Here is an 18,888-nt window from a genome sequence, read left to right as displayed (position 1 = left end):
TAAAAAGAAAATTTTTAATTTATTTATTTATTTTTGGCTGCATTGGTTCTTCGTTGCTGCAAGCAGGCTTTTCTCTAGTTGCGGCAACGGGGGGCTACTCTTTGCTGCAGTGTGCAGGCTTCTTATTGTGGTGGCTTCTCTTTGTTGTGGAGCACGGGCTCTAGGCATGCGGGCTTCAGTAGTTGTGGCACACAGGCTCAGTAGTTGCAGCATACGAGCTCAGTTGTTGCGGCAAGCAGGCCCTAGAGCACATGGGCTTCAGTAGTTGCGGTGCATGGGCTCAGTAGTTGCGGCACATGGGCCCTAGTGCACATGGGTTTCAGTAGTTGCAGCGCATGGGCTCAGTAGTTGCGGTGCGTGGGCTCTAGAGTGCAGGCTCAGTAGTTGTGGCACACGGGCTTAGTTGCTCCATGGCATGTGGGATCTTCCTGGACCAGGGCTCGAACCCGTGTCCCCTGCATTGGCAGGTGGATTCTTAATCACTGTGCCATCAGGGAAGTCCCCAAGTTTAAAATTTTATATTCATGACATGGAGTGTTTTTTGTAGCTCTTTAAGTTTTGTTAAATTCATGTGATAAATTAAGAATGACATTTTCCCATTGCCATACCGCATTACACAAAGGATTTTATACTGTTATAATATGCAGTGTACACATACCACAGCTTTTTGTGAGTGTTAATTTTCTTTTTAATGAATGGTGATTTTGAAATTTAATTCAAGTAAAAAAAGTAAAGTGGTTTTTAGTATAGTATTCAAGCTGTATTTGTGGCATACGAAAGTTACTTCATGGCTTTTCTGAAAACTGCATACAGCTACACAACTTTTCGGTTGCATTTACCTTACTACTAAAATGGAAAATCCAATGATAAAACAGGTGACAGTGTTAAGAGGATTGACTTAAATGTTAAATGAAGCTTATATCTACTTTATTTGCATGTAACGCCTATACTTTAATTTCAGAAAGGGCTTGTTTATCTTTTCTTGTGTCATTTTTTTCTTGGTTTATGTGGCATTTGTGAAAATGCTTACAGAAATGCTAGTAAGGGATCATTGGTGTTCTTGTTTGTGAAAGTTACACTAAGATCACAGAAATGGCTAGTAATTAAATTGCTTCTGTTCTTAAAGACATACCTCTGCCTTCAAGAAGCTCACGACTTAATCTGGGATCCACTTGAGTCAGAATTTCCGTATTATAAATGGCTGCAGCTTCCATTTCCTTTTTCTCCTCATCCTACTTGTCCTCCTCTTCTTCCCCTCGTCTTTGGACAAATTTGCTTAAGATAAGACAGGATTAATGGAACTATGATAAAGTAGAAACTGAGTCTCAGTGGGTGGCCTTTTTAATTAAATATATGAGGTTCCAAGGATTACATGAGATTTACGCCTTCTAAATGCACAATAGAGAACCAAGTGAAAGTTGGTGGTCAGATAACCATTAATTGAATTGCTTTTACATAGCCTGTGGTAAAATTTAAATACAAGCATTTTTGTCTTGCCCTCATTTCTCGCACAGCTTTTCACTTGGCATCCTATACTTCAGAGATATTAAATGATTTAACCAAAGTTAACATAACCAGTTAATGGCCCAGCCAGGACTTTATACTCCAAGTCCAGTTTTATACTATATCAAGGATAAAGGAATTAATCAGGTCACTTAATGTGCCTATTTTTTTAGCCCCAGAATGTAATAAGGGCACATTTATTGGGGAATATTTCAAAATAGATAGCTTGTCAGACAAATTACTCTCAGACTCCATACTTTGTTCTTCTAGACTTTATAATGTTACTCCTAGAACTGCCAGTCGCTTAAAACTATTTACTTACGTACTTAAAAGACCTTCCCTCTTGTCCCCTGCATTGGCAGGTGGATTCTTAACCACTGCGCCCCTAGGGAAGTCCCCTGGTGTGGGCTTTTTAAAGAGTTAGTATAAAACCTGACATATAAATCATGTTGAAATTTATTGGCCAATGTTGACTTTTTTATGCTGATATTTTAATATAGCTTTATTGAAATATAATTCACATACCATAAAATACACTTAAGTTCACAGTTCATTAGGTTTTAATATATTCACAAAGTTATGCAACATCACCATAATCTAGTTTTAGAACATTATCATCATTTCAAAAAGAAGCCCCATATCCATTAACAATCATTCTCCATGTTCTTTTCCCCTTCCTGCAGCCCTAGACAACCATTGATCTACTTTCAGTCTCTATAGGTTTGCCTCTTCTGGAAATTTCATATACATGAAATCACACAGTATGTCATTTTTTGTGACTGTCTTTCACTTAAGCATAAGGTTTTTAAGGTTCATCCATATTGTTGGATGAATCAGTACTTCATTCATTTTTGTGGCTGAGTAATATGCCACTACATGAATATACCACATTTTTTTTCATCAGTTCATCAGTTGAGGGACATCTGCATAGTCTCTACTTCTCGGCAATTATAAATGACACTGCTGTAAACATTCTTGTACAAGTGTTTGTATAAACATATGTTTTCATTTCCCTTGGGTGTATACCTACCAGTGGAATTGCTGGGTCATATGGTAACTCTGTTTAACCATTTGAGGAGCTCATCAACTGTTTTCCGGAGTAGCTGCACCATTTTGCATCCCCAGTAGGAATATAAGAGGATTTCTGTCTTTCTACATGCTCGTCAGTTCTTGTTATTGTCTGTCTTTTTGATTATAGCCATCCTAGTGGATGTGAAGTAATATCTCCTTGTGGTTTTGATCTGCATTTCTCTAATTATTAAAGTTGTTGAGAGTCTTCTCCTGTGCTTCTTATTGGCCACTTGATTTTATGTGAACTTTGATATCTAAATGTTGTTTGTGTAGCTCTTATGCACTCTACAGTTAATCAGTATATAGGCACTGTATTCCATATAAAATACCAGTATGTATACAAACACATTAAAGGATTAGCTCTGAGACGTATTGGAGAATTGGAGTGATTCATTAGTGTTTTCCAAACTTAACTGATAAATAGGGCAGTTACTAGTTTGCCTGGGATAGTCCCAGTTTATGCCTGTTGTCCTGGCTTAATTATAAAAGTGCCATCTTTCACTCTGAAGTATGCCCTGATTTGGATGATAAATTATACGGCCAACCTACTGACAATTAACCTAGAGTACTTATTTAAATACATACTTGCTATCTACTAAATTAGAAGCTCCAGAAGAAAGGGGTGTGAAGCTATGTTTCTAGCAATTTCAGGGTCAAGCACATTTGTAATGTATCATTCTAGCAGAATGCTGGTGTTGCTCTATGACCCAAAACCCATTATCATTGTTTTAGTGGGACAGTGAGTTCCAAGTTAAAACTGGAGAGAAATAATCTAACCTGATAGCCTAGCACCACCCATCTCCTTAAAGTGATGATAGGGGAGGAGTATCAACATGCACATTGGACTGGCTTGTAGGGGCCGGAGGGTATGAGACAGTAAGTAAAGTGAAATAATTTACTGGAAGTAGGATGATCTCAGGACAGACCTCTAGTAAGAGGCAGTGAACAAAGCTGAGCTTCTCAATAATATTTTCCTTTGAGTTAGCTGAGAGTAAGAGAAGAATTCATGAAGGTGTTCTTCATACCTGAGAACTAGGAGCAAGAATTAATGGGGATGGGGCTTCCCTGGTGGCGCAGTGGTTGAGAGTCCGCTCGGCGATGCGGGGGACACGGGTTCGTGCCCCGGTCCGGGAAGATCCCACATGCCGCGGAGCCTGCGCGTCCGGAGCCTATGCTCCGCAACGGGAGAGGCCACAGCAGTGAGAGGCCCGCGTACCGCCAAAAAAAAAATAAATAAATAAATAAAAAAGAATTAATGGGGATGGAGGGAGGCAGAAGAAGTACTTTCAGACTTTGAGGCTATGTTAGAAGGAAGATAGAATGTAGTACTGTTGGGTTTTATTTATTTGGGGGTCAGTGAGATTTGGTAATATTTGCACATAGGGTTGTTTGTAAGCCAAGCACTTGTAAGATATCTACATAACTTATAAGATATCTATACAATAGGTGTCAGAGATGCCCATCTGGGTTTTAAGATATATTTTTTTGTTAATTGTACAGTTTTTGTCTTCAAGATGAGTGAACACATTTGACTCAGTATAAAGTAATATGCATTAATTGTGGAGGGTCTTGTGCTGAGCCATTCATACTTGCTTATATGATTGATTACCTTTTAGCACCAATGCAACAGAGTTAAGAAATAAGTTAGGAAATGGCTTAAAAGGTAGGAGTTTATGTGTATCCCAGCATAGCTGTTGCCTCATGATGTCTCCATTACTGGAAACTTGAGCTAACTCTTATTAGCTGTGATACCAAGCAACACAGCCTTAAATCTAAGTACCCACACTGTAGTAGCTCATCCAGAAACTCTTTGGATGGGGGGAGGAACTTTTTTAAAAAGCTTTATTGAGGTACAATTGATGTACAATCAGCTGTATTCAAAGTGTATATTTTGAAGATGTGCTGGTTTTCTAATTGATACTCTGGCAAGTCTGCCATTATAATTTGTCTTCTAAGGATACAGTCACTGAGTAGAGAACTGAAATGACCCATTAATTTAACTTGAGGAAATCATTGCGAATTATGCACGGGAAGAAGATTACATTGAGTTGTTATTAAGACTTGTCCATATTTATAGAGCAGGTACTCTTCTCTCCAAAATTCAAGAGCTAGTGACTTTTCATTTGTACATATTTAGCTGAGCGAATGGAGCAAATAATTACATGCCAGATTAAGGACATGGTATAATAAATGCTTGAGAAGTTCCAAAGAGTAAGGAATGGCTGGACTGGATTGGTGAGGGAAAGTTGTGAGGAAGAAAGTCTATCATGAAAACGTAGAGCAAACAGTAAGTAGGAGTTTGAGCTAGAGCTTGGAGAATAGATGTGATTGACCAGGCAAAAATGGGTGGAAGAGAATTCTAGATAAAGAGAGGAGCACCGGTGAGTACAGGTGATGAAAGGTGAATTGCCTAGCTTGGCTGTGGTCTAGAATGGATGAGGGGAAATCACAGTGGAAAGTTAAATTTGAGCAAAATAGTAGAGGATTTTAAATACCAAACTGAAGGATTGACTTGTGTCCTTTGAGTCAAGGGGAAACTACTGGAGATTCTTTTGAGCAAGATAGTGTTGATACAGATTTCGTTGCCTTATTGTTACTGGGACTCTGTGTTTCTATGTCACCTCTTCCTCTTTATGATGTAGACCTTTTTCCTTTCCTACTTCCATTGTGGTTGTCAGGAAATTTATTTTTAAATTGTCTTCGATAGTCAATCTATCACCTCTTTATTTTTCTAAGTATTTTCAAATCTCTCTACTTAAAGTGATAATACCAGACCTAGAAGAGAGAGGGAGAGAAAGATACATCATTACTATTATAGAATTAGAATATGGCTTAATTTAGAAAATATTATGAGTTTCCAAGTAATATGAATCGTAGGCAACATTTGGAGTCCTGAAAGATTCAAACATATTGGGTCCTCCTTGTATGTGATGATCCAAAGTTATACTGTTTCGTTACTTTTTTTTTTAATTGAAGTTTAGTTGATTTACAATATCGTGTTAGTTTCAGGTATACAGCAGAGTGATTCAGTTATACATATACATACATATATGTATAACATATAGTTATACATATACATACATGAATCCTTTTCAGATTCTTTTCCCTTATAGGTTATTATAAAATATTGAGTATAGTTCCCTGTGTTGTACAGTAGGTCCTTGTCATTACTTTCTTGACCTTTATTTTAAAATATATATATTTAGAGAATAAAGCACATTCAGCTTAAGAATATCCCTCCCCTCTTTTTTGGAATGTCAAAGAATCCCTAGAAGTTATAAATGTAGAGTTGAGGGTAAAATGAGAAGAGTATTTTCCTATTCTCATCTCATTGTTTGATTTCTTAATTCAGATATACAAATAAAAACTGTGTTTAAAATATGAAGAAATACACATAAGCAGTTCAACTGTTTATCTTAAAGCCGAATTCATGACCCTAAGTGGTGGAAATGCGTTACTTTTAAAGGGTTATGAGAATCTAATAGTGCAAGTTTTTTCACAGTGGTAAATCACTGGAATTTGTGTGCTTTTAACATTTTTAGGCTTTTATATTAATTTTCTATTTTCATTTTTGTTATTATATTACCCTTCTTTTATTTCCTAGGAATTAATTGTCCCTTAAATGTGACACGGCATAAATTATTTTCATTTACTTTCCTATGGAAGAAAATAATAAGCATTTAAGACTCTCTAATTTGATTCCACTCTATTGTTCACTCATTTGTTTAATCAGCCATTCCTTGAAAAAAACATTTAGTGAATACTTGCCATGTGCCAAGCCCTGGCTTTGAGAATACAAAAATCAATGATATGTACTCTTGCCCCAGAGGAGCTCAATCTAATAAGTCATTACAAATCCACTTGGTAAGTTGGGGGAAGGGTAAGCTGTGACAAAGTGAGAGAGTGGCATGGACATATACACTACCAAACGTAAAATAGATAGCTAGTGGGAAGTAGCCACATAGCACAGGGAGATCTGCTACGTGGTTTGTGACCACCTAGTGGGGTGGGATAGGGAGGGTGGGAGGGAGGGAGATGCAAGAGGGAAGAGATATGGGAACATATGTATATGTATAACTGATTTACTTTGTTATAAAGCAGAAACTAAGACGCCATTGTAAAGCAATTATACTCCAATAAAGATGTTAAAAAAAACAAAAAAAACCCCAGAAGTGTACTCTCCCATGTGTTTTCCTGTGGCATTATATATATGTGTGTGTGTGTCATTTTCATATCAGTTATTACTGTCTCTGTACCTTGATTACGTGTAGTTCATCATGTACACAACCCTAACCTCTGCTACCACCTGCCTTTCCCCTACACCCAGTCAGAGACACTGCTCCATTTTAGAATTAGTTGAGTCAAAAACTTTGTCAGCTTGATCATAATGCCTTGTACACAACTGAACTTAATAAATGTTTGTAGATTTGAATATAATTAGATATCTTGTATTGATTTGAGATAATAGTAGAGATCAAACTTACAGCTCAAGAAAAATTACTTAGAAACAGATTTAGAAAAATAAACTTCCTTTTCAAAAATTCAGAGATATTCCACTTCAAGTTAAAATTCTGTCAGAACTTTGGCTTGCATAAAATTGCATAAAATTTCTCTCCTTTATGTCTCCAATAAAAAGTGATTACAGTCTGATAGCTGGGAGATAACTTTATTGAATGAGCTGATGACTTACTCCTAATGTCCGTATCCCATGAATACCATATCCCAGTCTCAACACTGGCATTAGCTGATATGAGCATGAGCGCTGAACTGTCCTTATCCTTCCTGATATTCTCAGTTTTTTCCTCTAGGCTGATGCATGTCTTCAGGGCTGCTTGAGGAACTTGTGCTTCTGCCTAGTTAAGAGAATTGATTTTCAAAATTATGCTGATTAACATGGTCCTGTTTTGAATTCTGCCATAGAAGGAACTGGTAATGTAATTGCCGAGTCTAAAGAATACTAACTGGAAAAAAAGGTTTTTTAGTATGCTTTTGTTCTATCAAGCCATATTAAAATTACCTCACTAAAGAACCTTTTCGGAGGGCTGGCCGCCTGCTCACCCATTTTGTTTCATGGTAAACTCTCCCTGCTGTCTTACTTCACTGAGGCCAGTGTCCTGACCTTCGTTTCTGGGTCATCCACATGGTCCTCTTTTTAGGCTTTTTCTGATAGGTGGGGGCTGTTGAAAGAAGATAGAGAACTAAGCAGGTTTAACCTTTTTAAAAAGTGTTAATCACTTTCTGCTTTGACTTGGTGATTGTAATCCTTTTATAACTATCTCTTTTGTATTTCCAAACTTGCATTTACGAATTGTCTTTTCTTCTCTCTCTTTAAGTCGCCTGCCACCTCCTACCCTTTTTTTGGTACATAAATTTCTCTCCTCTCTTAGTGAAGATATTGGGGCTATTTATTATAGTTTTGGGGTCACTGAATTAACCGTGGATACTTTAAAAGCCTCTCTCAATACTTTTCCTCTTTTTTCTTCTACCAGTCTCAACTGAAGAGGTGTCCCTTTCTTCAAACCTACTCCAGCTCTCTTTAGAATGTGTTGATCCGTAACTGTGTACCAGGGACTATGATAGGATTTCTAGGAGACCCTGTAAGGACTAGGGTAGAATTCTGACTTGCCCTTAAGAAGCTTAATGACCTGTGTTTATGATCCCATTTCCTGCTCCTTCCATTATTTGTTCTCAAACTTGTCATTTGTGCATTTTTCTTTGTACTTCTAGAATTAGAGAAATTTTAAATGGGAAGGGAAAAGATTGCTTTCCCTCAAGGAGATAAGAGGAGGGAGTGTCTTTCAAATGGTAGCTTTTCTTTCTTCCCATTTGAGAAGATTTCAGAAAGGAGTATATTATATCTCTTGGGCTCTCAGGTGTGTGGTGGCAGGAAGAAAGGCTGAAGCTCTCTGCTGTGGTAAGGATTCCTGTATCTGATTTATTAATCCCAACCTTTCAACATGTTTAAATCCAGTAATTCCTTATTTCACATGTATGAGCTATATATGTGTGTGAAATTTATGTATATTTCGACTCCAATTATCTGTATACCAGTACAATCTTATTGGAATGTGGTACTAATATATAGTTAATATGTGCTCTCATTTACTTTTATGAGTTTGTGTGTCTGCAGTCCTAAACATAGGGCAAAAAACATCTTGTTACTGTTGGTGTGTGAAAAGTTTTTGTTTTTTATTGTAGTGAAATACACATAGCATAAAATTTACCATCTTAACCATTTTTGTGTACAGTTCTGATGTTAAGTATATTCACATTGTGCAACCAATCTCCAGAACTCTGGCAAAACCAAAACTCTATACCTATTAAAAAACAACTCCCCATTCCCCTCTTCCCCAGCTTTTGACAGCAAGCATTCTATTTCTGTCTCTATGAATTTGATTACTCTAGGTAACTTAGGTGGAATCATACAGTATTTGTCTCTTTGTGGCTAGCTTGTTTCACTTAGCATAATGTCCTCAAGGTTCATCCTGTTTTAGCATGTGTCAGAATTTCCTTCCTTCTTTTTTAAGGCTTAATAATAATCTGTCTTCTGTATATAACACATTTTGTTTATCTGTTCATCTGTTGATGGACATTTGGGTTGTTTCCCACTTTTGGCTATTGTGGATAATACTGCTGTGAACATGGGTATACAAATATCTCTTTCAGACCTCATTTTCAGTTCTTTTGGGTATATAACCCAGAAGTGGAATTACTAGATCATATACTACAGACATACTTCCTTTTATTGCACTTCACATAAGCGTTTTTTACAAATTGAAGGTTTGTGGCAACCCTTTGTCAAGCAAGTCTACCAGCACCATTTTTCCAACATTTGCTCACTTTGTCTCTGTGTCTTATTTTGGTAATTCTCACAATATTTCAAACTTTTTCATTATTATATTTGTTATGATGATCTTTGATATTACTACTACTACTCGCTAAAGGCTCAGATGAGAGCATGTTTTAGTGATAAAGTATTTTTTATTTACTTTTTGGCTGCGTTGAGTCTTGGTTGCTGCACGTGGGCTTTCTCTAGTTGCAGCATGCGGGGCCTACTCTTCATTGCAGTGCTCAGGTTTCTCACTGTGGTGTCTTCTTTTGTTGTGGAGCATGGGCTCTAAGTGCGTGGGCTTCAGTAGTTGTGGCATGTAGGCTCAGTAGTTGTGGCACATGGGCTTAGTTGCTCTGCAGCATGTGGGATCTTCCTGCACCAGGGATCAAGCCCGTGTCCCCTGCTTTGGCAGGCGGATTCTTTACCACTGCGCCACCAGGGAAGTTCCAATAAAGTATTTTTTAATTAAGGTATATACATTGTTTTTTAGACATGCTATTACACACTTACTAGACTATAATATAGTGTAAATATGACTTGTGCACTGGGAAACCAAAATGTCTGTTTGACTTTACTGCAGTATTCACTTTATTATGATGGTCTGGAACTGAAACTGCAGTGTCTCTGAGGTATGTCTATAATTCAGTTTTTAAGTTTTTGTGGAATTACCATACTGTTTTCCACAGTGCCTGCACCATTTTACATTTCCACCAGCAATGCACAGGAGTTCCAGTTTATCCACATTCTCACCTACTCTTTGTTATTTTCTGCTCTCTTAATAGTAGGTATCCTAATTGGCGTGAAGTGTTATCTCTTTGTTGTTTTTATTTGCGTTTTCCCTAGTGATTATTGAGGTTGAGCACCTTTTCATGTGCTTGTTTGGCCATTTGTATATTTAATTTGGAGACATTTCTGTTCCTTTTCCCTTTTTTCTTTTTTTTAAATTTATTTATTTGTTTATTTACTTCTGGCTGCACAGGTTTTCTCTGGCTGCGTCCAGCGGGGGCTACTCTTCGTTGCGGTGCGCGGGCCTCTCATTGTGGTGGCTTCTCTTGTTGCGGAACACGGGCTCTAGGCGCGCGGGCTTCAGTAGTTGCAGCACGTGGGCTCAGTAGTTGTGGTTCACAGGCTCTGAAGCACAGGCTCAGTTGTTGTGGCACATGGGCTTAGTTGCTCCGTGGCATGTGGGATCTTCCCAGACCAGAGCTCGAACCTGTGTCTCCTGCATTGGCAGGAGGATTCTTAACCACTTCACCACCAGGGAAATCCCCTTCTTTTCCCATTTTTGAATGGAGTTGTTTGGTTTTTTTGTTGTGTTGTAGGTGTGTTTTGTTTTTATCATAGCTTTCTTGGGCTTCAGTTTTAAGTAATACTTTTTAAAAATCAGACTCTATTATTATTTAATGACACACAAAATGTGTTAAAATGTGCTGTACATGTAACTAGAAGCCTAAATATTGGGTCCTTCGTAAAGTAATAATATAATGAGGAGTATTAGTATTTTTTTTTAGCAACTATCGAAGCTATTTATCAAAATAAAATTAAATACTGTATAGCTTCATGCTGTTTCCAGAGGTCTACGTTAGACATGCAAAAATAGTATATGTGGTTTTCAGATTAACTAGTGTTCAGTCAATTCTTTTTTTTAATAAGTTTATTTTTTAAATTTATTTTATTTTGTTATTTATTTTGGGTTGCGCCAGGTCTTAGTTGGGGCAGGCCGGCTCCTTAGTTGCGGCACATGTGCTCCTTAGTTGTGGCATGTGAACTCTTAGTTGCAGCCTGCGTGTGTGATCTAGTTCCTGACTAGGGATCAAACCCGCGTCCCCACATTGAAAGGCGGGTTCTTAACCACTGCAACACCAGGGAAGTCCCCAGTCAATTCTTAATAAATCAATCTAAGAGTATAGTATAATTACAAGATTTTTTAATTCTCAATTCGAATTCTGCCTTAATAGACATTTAAGAAGGCTTATAAACTTATAACTTGATTTTTTACAACTCAGTCATATTCAGGTTAAAAGTGTCAAGCATCTAAGAAATGCTGATACCAAAATTCAGATACCTATGTTAGGTGGCTATTTTATAATTATTTTAGTCTATAAATCTGGGATAAGTTCATTTTTTAAAAATTTTTTATTTATTTTTTGGCTGCATTGGGTCTTTGTTGCTGCTCGTGGGCTTTTTCTAGTTGCGGAGAGTGGGGGCTACTCTTCATTGTGGTGTGCAGGCTTCTCATTGCCGTGGCTTCTCTTGTTGCAGAGCATGGGCTCTAGGCGTGCGAGCTTCAGTAGTTGCAGCACGCGGGCTCAGTAGTTGTGGCTCGCAGGCTCTAGAGCACAGGCTCAGTAGTTGTGGTACACGGGCTTAATTAGTGGTAATTAGCAATATAGTTATCTTAAGATAGTATTTTATTGTTGTTGGTTTGCTTCTGTTTTTTGGATTTTTTGCTTTTGCTTTACTAATGTGGAAGTTATGCACTCTATTTTTTATTTCTTTTAGTGATTACCCTTTTTAACCATTCATGTTTAACCTGAGTATATCTTTAGTGTCTTATTGTCCTTCCCACACAATACCAAAGGTCTTTGAACTCATCTCTTATTAGTTTTCTCTTGTTCCTTTAATTATAAGCAACAGAAATCCAAAGCGTGCTAACTCAACAAAAGGGGAAATTCACAACTCATATGAATGCTATGTCCAGGCCTCAAATGCTATTATCTGCCTCTTATGTCCTCTCTGCGGGCATTCTGTAGACAACTTCATCCATGTTACCAGGAAAAACTGGTTGCCTATAAATCCTGGCTTACTTGGTCCTTAGAGCTGTTGATCCCTGTAGGAATGAGCTGGTGACAAGGAAGATCTTATGGCACATTCTAAATGACCCAACTTAAGTCACAAGTTCAACCTTGAAATGTGTCCAGTATAGTTCATGGTGTATAGTATATGCCTAGGTCATGTTCTCACCCCTGGGGCTGGAAGTGGATGTTGAGTCAAGTGCAGGGTAAGGCCACTGGTGAGTGGTGAAATAGAATAAGTAGAGGAACAGGGCATTCAATAGACAGAAATAACAGAGGACAGTATATATATATATATATATATATGTGTGTGTATATATATATATATATATATATATAGTCATCATTCATTGAACAAAATAATGGACCCATAAATGAAGGAATGTTACAGTCCAAAATAAATTTTGACATAAGATCTTAGAGTACATTAGCCCTATATTTCTTCAAATTGAGGCCTGGAGTCTACAGTGCTGGAGAAGTACACCTTTTAAGAGATTCAGTGTGGTAGATGTCATTAAATGATAATGAGTTGGGGTGGGGAGGAATAACAAAACAGTAGAAATATTGAATTATGGTTTAATTCGTTCAAGTGTAATGACAATTCTTTAAGCACATATCACTTTTCACATACAAGGAAGGTATATTATGTGGTGGCTAAGACTGCAGACAGATCAGTAATGTCCAATAGAACTTTGTACAATCACGGAAATGTTCCATATCCTCACTGTCCAACATGGTAGCCACTAGTCACATGTGGCTACTGAGCACTTGAGATGTGGCAGGTGCAACTGAAGAACTGAATTTGTAATTTTATTTAATATTAATTAAATTTAAACAGCTACATGAGCTAGTAAGTACCTTATTAGACAGCACAGCTCACTAGACTTGGAATACCTTGAATAGTATCCTGCCCCCTCTATTTGATAGCTTTAAGGCATTAGGCATTTTACAAAACCCTCCTTGCCTTTATTTCCCCCATCTGTAAAATGGGATAAATATATATTGATGCCTATCTCAATGGGTTATTTTGAGGATTGAATGGCTTAATTCATGTACATGTGTTTGGCACTCACTGTCTTAGTTTGGGCTACTATAACAGAATACCACAGACTGAGTGGCTTGTAAACGGCAGAAATGTATTGCTCACAGATTTGGATTGGAAGTCTAAGATCAGGGAGCCAGTATGATTGGGTTCTGGTGAAGGCCTTCTTCTGGGTTATAGATTTCAGACTTCTTGCAATGTAGAAGGCCTAGGAAACTCTGTGGGGTTTCTTTTACAAGAGCCCCAATTCCATTCATAAGTGCTCCATGAATGATGGGCTTATGGCCTAAGCACCTTCCTAAGGCCCTACCTCCTAACACCATCACATCGGATTAGGATTTCAACATAAGGATTTTAGGGGGACCAAACATTTAGACCATAGCATCTGCTGTGCCACACTCAAGTGTTAGTCATTATCATCTTTATTGTCCCCATCCTTTCACCACCTTGGAATGGAAGCTAAAGAAATGAGGGGCCAGTAGTCCAACAATTAAAATTTTTTATTGGAGGTCTTTGGAACTGTAATACTTGGGCTGTTTATTGATAATGTATATATTATTGTTCACTGAGTACAGAAAATGGGGTTAAAATGTAGCTTGGGGAGATTTAGGGAAGAAATTTCAGTACTAAGTATTGTTCTTGGAATTGGTTGCCAAGGGAAATGGAAAAATTTTTAGTTTTATCAAACCAAGGTCCCTGAACATACTTCATGGTGATTTGGTCAGTATTTTCCATTTTTAAGGTAGATAAATGTATTTTTAAATCTTTAAAGTGATAATCATGTTTTAAAAAATACTTTTAAACAGTTTCAGGTTATTTGCCAATAATACCTGTGGCCTTCCTAATAGAAACGTTTAGCAGAATTTTTCTTTAAGGAAAATTCATAAAGACTTCTTTGAAAGGCAAAATACAATTACACAAAACATAGAGGTTACTACTTTTTAATCTACTTCCGTTTTAAAATCATTTGTTTAATGAAACCTGAAAACCAAGATACCTTTATCACTGGTGTTCATGATTTCACAAAATATGTTACTTGTCATCCTTATTTTCATTCTTTAATACCAGTTTAATATTTTGCCCCCTAAAATGTTTTGAGATGTTGGAAAAATCACTGGATTCATTTTGTATTCTGATTTCCTTGATTTTTGTAATTTTTTCCATTAATCCTGTAATTTAATTCTTTAGACAGTTGTTTCGTAGTTCATTGTCTCTTATTTCTAGTAACTTGAAAGATCTATCCCGATGAATATTTGAACTGTGCCCTGACAGAGCCCTTTAGCCTTTTGAAATGTGCAGGTGAAGTCAATTTCAAGTTTTTAGCTTTCTCACAGTTATATTGGTGAGCTTTGTTGAGTTAAATATTTTCGTGCATCCTCTTATTTAATTTCTCATACCTCCTTCCTCATTTTGCATATTGACAGTTGATTATTAACATCTTATGTAAGGGCAGTCCCATTTTTTGTGATTTGCTTGTGAGGTGTACACTCTTAAAATTGTTTTTCTGTCTTCCTAGTATAAAAGCATATTCTGGTACAATTAATTTCCTTTTTTTTCCTGTCACTTTTAAGTATTTCTTACTATATTTATATAGTTTCCTCCTGTGCCTGACAGATTGGAATAGAGTAGGTATGTTGACTTACGTGTGACTACAGTTTTGAACTATGAACTAATTTTTTTTTTCTTTTTTTTGCGGTACGCGGGCCTCTCACTGTTGTGGCCTCTCCCGTTGCGGAGCACAGGCTCCAGACGCGCACGCTCAGCGGCCATGGCTCACGGGCCCAGCCGCTTCGCGGCATGTGGGATCTTCCCGGAGCGGGGCATGAACCCGTGTCCCCTGCATCAGCAGGCGGACTCTCAACCACTGTGCCACCAGGGAAGCCCTGAACTAATTTTTTAATGCTTGGTATGCTTGTGTAAATGAAGTCTTCTTCAAAGTAATGAAACATTCACTTGCTAGACTAAAGGAAAAAGAGATACTCTAATTTATGTCTTTTAGTATGCCCAGTAGATATGGCTAAACAATCTATAAAATATTTCACTATCATCATGTATAATTCAGCTTGCAGCTGTTCCATACTTACTAAATCAATTAAGTGAGAAGTGAGGAGATTTTGAAATGACCAAATTACGAAGTTTTCCCTGCAGTAATGGCATAGAACTTATTTTATTTCCATTTACAAAGTCAGTACACATACGTATTTTTCTGCAAGACCTATCAGTTCTTCTGTTCCAGTCACGTAATGTTTAAAATTTCAGGTTTTTATGATTCATTAGTAACATTGTGGCCATACTAAAATTCGAAGGCTATGCAAACTAAAGAATTTAATCCAGACATGCTGCAGATGATATTTAGGTTCCTTTGTCTTAGTTCTGACTCAAACATAAAGCATTTTTACTCTACCACCAGCTGTGATATTTTGATACGTTCTTTCTAAATCAATTTTAAAACCACTTCATTAAGATTTATACTAAAAATGAAAAGTACAGTTGAAGTATATAGAATCATAGAATCTCTGAGTTAGAATAAAATATACAAGCAGTGACGGAGACTTATAGTGCTTTCCCATGCCGGTATTCTTCTGCTTCCTTGGACGTCTGGAACAGCACACTTCCCAGCCCCATTGCAGTTAGGTGGTGCCGCATGACTCATTCTGGAGTGTGAGAAGAGACCATAGTGGGGGCTAGGTGTTGAGATGGCAGAGCCACTTTGAGAAAGAAGCAAAGAGCCACAAGATGGAAGTAGCCGAATCTGAGTCACCGTATGAAGGGCAGATGGTGTATTTTAGGCTTTGCAGACCACATACCATTTCTGTCACACATTCTTTTGTTGTTGTTGTTTTATATTGTTTTCACAAATCTTTAAAATGAAAAAGCCATTTGTAGCTCAAAGGACATATGAAAACAAGCTGTGGGCCCTAGGTTACTAACTACTAGACAGTCACCTGACTGGTATCAAACATGTAGTGAGAGACAGAAGTCTTTGTATTAACCCAGTGAGTTGTAGGTGTTAATTATCACAACATACTTGACTAATACACATGTAATCTCATCTGACTCCCTAACCCCAGCAGATTCCTGAAGAATGCTTCTGATGTCAGGAGTCTCTATACTGCACACTCTATGAAATGGCCTATTCCACTGTTGGACAACTCCATGCGTGAGAGAAACTATTCTCTTTTTAGTGAGCCAGAGTCCTGATTCCATTTTATCTGTTGGTTCCCCTTCTACCTCTTGATAAATTTACACTTTATGGCAGCTTTTTATTATCCTAGGATAGTTTTTAGGTCTTCCCTGGTCTGTTAACTTAGAAGAAAACAGAATAATATATTAAACAATAAAAAAAAAATAGGCTCAAAGTAAAAGTTATGTAAACTAGAATATGATAAACTGCATTTAAGTTTAGAAAAATCAGTTGCACAAATGGTTAGATAATTGAGTCAGTTCATGAGAAAAAGACTGTCATCTTAATTGTTCAGCTTTACTGTTTTATAACAGTAAAATGACAATTAAGAAGTTAATCCAATTGTAGACATGGCTTTTTGTTTAGGTCAGGTTACCTTTCTGTTGTACTGGGAGCAAGTCCAACCACGTCTATTCAATTAAAGGCAACAGAGTTTTAAAGGAAAAATTGACAAAGTTAGTCCAGAGGACTGGTTACCAGGAAAATCTAGAAACCATATCACAGAGGGGATGATTAAAGGAATCATGGATATTTATTTTTAAAGAGAAACAGGCCATTGGACATCATATGGTGATACTCAAGGGGTTATAATGAAATCCATCTTTTATTAGTTTTCTTTCAGTGTCTTCACGGAGGATGACTAATGGCTGTTTGTAGAATAAGGCATATGAGCATCCAGGCTTTGGATGAGGCTGAGATAGCAGATTTTCAAGGTTTGTGCATTTTAAGCACTTGCTCCAAAAAGTGAATGTTAGCTTTGCATTTGATCTTTCTAGCCAGCATTTTCCAGTATGGCAAATTTCCATAGGATATTTGGTCAGTAACTTTTCTGAAATCATAAATTATATAGTCTGTAGTATATTAACCATATAGTAACCCTATCAAAAAAAAATACAAGGTTTAGTATTACATGATTTACTCTGTGCTAGTTCATAGTAATTTGTGATCATGTATTTTTTAGTTGCTTTTTTTGTAATAATTTTCCTGGGGATTGATATCACATTTACCAATCCTTAACATCATTTGTTGAAGAATGGGAGATGACTTATCAATACATAGACTTTTGAAATTTCTTTTAACAAATTTTTAAATTTAATTTTATTTATTTTTGGCTGCATTAGGTCTTCATTGCTGCATGCAGGCTTTCTAGTTGCAGCGAGCGGTGGCTACTCTTCATTGCAGCGCGCGAGCTTCCCATTGTGGTGGCTTCTCTTGTTGCGGAGCACACTCTCTAGGCACGCAGGCTTCAGTAGTTGTGGTGCACGGGCTTAGTTGCTCAGCGGCATGTGGGATCTTCCCAGACCAGGGATTGAACCCGTGTCCCCTGCATTGGCAGGTGGATTCCTAACCACTGTGCTACCAGGGAAGTCCCTTTTGAAAAATTTTATCTTCTTAGTTTTATAAAACTTTTCATTTCAGTCTTATTTACACTTTCAGGTTTATGAAAACCTGAACAGTTGAACTAATTTTAGGTTGGCTAGGTGCATTCACCTCTTTATCCCTACCTTATTCCTGTATTTTAGCAAGTTTCTTTCTTTTTTTTTTTAAATAAATTTATTTATATATTTATTTTATTTTCGGCTGCATTGGGTCTTCGTTGCTGTGCGCGGGCTTTCTCTAGCTGTGGAGAGCAGGGGCTACTCTTCGTTGTGGTGCGCAGGCTTCTCACTGCAGTGGCTTCTCTTGTTGCGGAGCATGGGTTCTAGGCTCGCGGGCTTCAGTAGTTGCAACACGCAGGCTCAGTTGTGGCTCGTGGGCTCTAGAGCGCAGGCTAAGTAGTTTTGCATGGGCTTACTTGCTTCGTGGCATGTGGGATCCTCCCGGACCAGTATTTGAACCCGTGTCCCCTGCATTGGCAGGCGGATTCTTAACCACTGCGCCACCAGGCAAGTCCCTAGCAGGTTTCTTTTTAAAGCCAAGTATCCTTAATAACCTAACCTTGTTTGCCTGGGACAAACTCAACTGTAGGAAAAGTAAACATCCTGTTTCAACTTCAGTTGGTGTTCACTGTTCATTTCACTTAATTTCTGGTGGAAATAAATGAACTATTCCTTCTTTTACTTGCTACCTTTACCATTTGCTGTTAGGTTGAAAACTAGGGTGACCACATGTACCAGTTTACACCTGTTGTCCAGCAAAATAACATACCCCCTTTCACTCTGCCCAGTTTGGACAAAAAATTGTATGATTATCTTGTTGATCATTCACTTCTGGCAATGATTGGCAGAAATGTCTTGTATTAAAGTGTTCCATTTTGTTTGGCTGATAGCACCCTGATTCCTTCGTTTATCTCTTACATCAGCAAGTAGTCTATGAGATGATATTTGGAGATTCTAAAATCCTTAGGATGGGAATATTTCATGAATGTGTGTGCCATCCTTGTGCAAGGGCCATATAATCTAATTTTTGTTTATGCACTGCAGAAGCAAATATAAGAATTACCTTTTAATTTAAAGAAAGA

At 37.5% G+C, this 18,888-nt stretch overlaps 1 protein-coding gene across 4 annotated transcripts in view; it reads left to right on the top strand.

Annotated features, from left to right (window-relative positions):
* Positions 1-18,888, top strand: part of R3HDM1 (R3H domain containing 1) — a 179,911-nt gene that overhangs the window by 14,090 nt on the left and 146,933 nt on the right. The gene's annotated exons all lie outside the window — the stretch shown is intronic.

Source organism: Monodon monoceros, unplaced genomic scaffold (assembly GCF_005190385.1).
Source record: "Monodon monoceros isolate NGI ecotype Baffin Bay Population unplaced genomic scaffold, NGI_Narwhal_1 Super_Scaffold_16, whole genome shotgun sequence".
In the NCBI taxonomy this organism is placed as follows: Eukaryota; Metazoa; Chordata; class Mammalia; order Artiodactyla; family Monodontidae; genus Monodon; species Monodon monoceros.
Note: the sequence above shows the minus strand (reverse complement) of the source record. Positions and strands in the feature narration are given on the sequence as shown.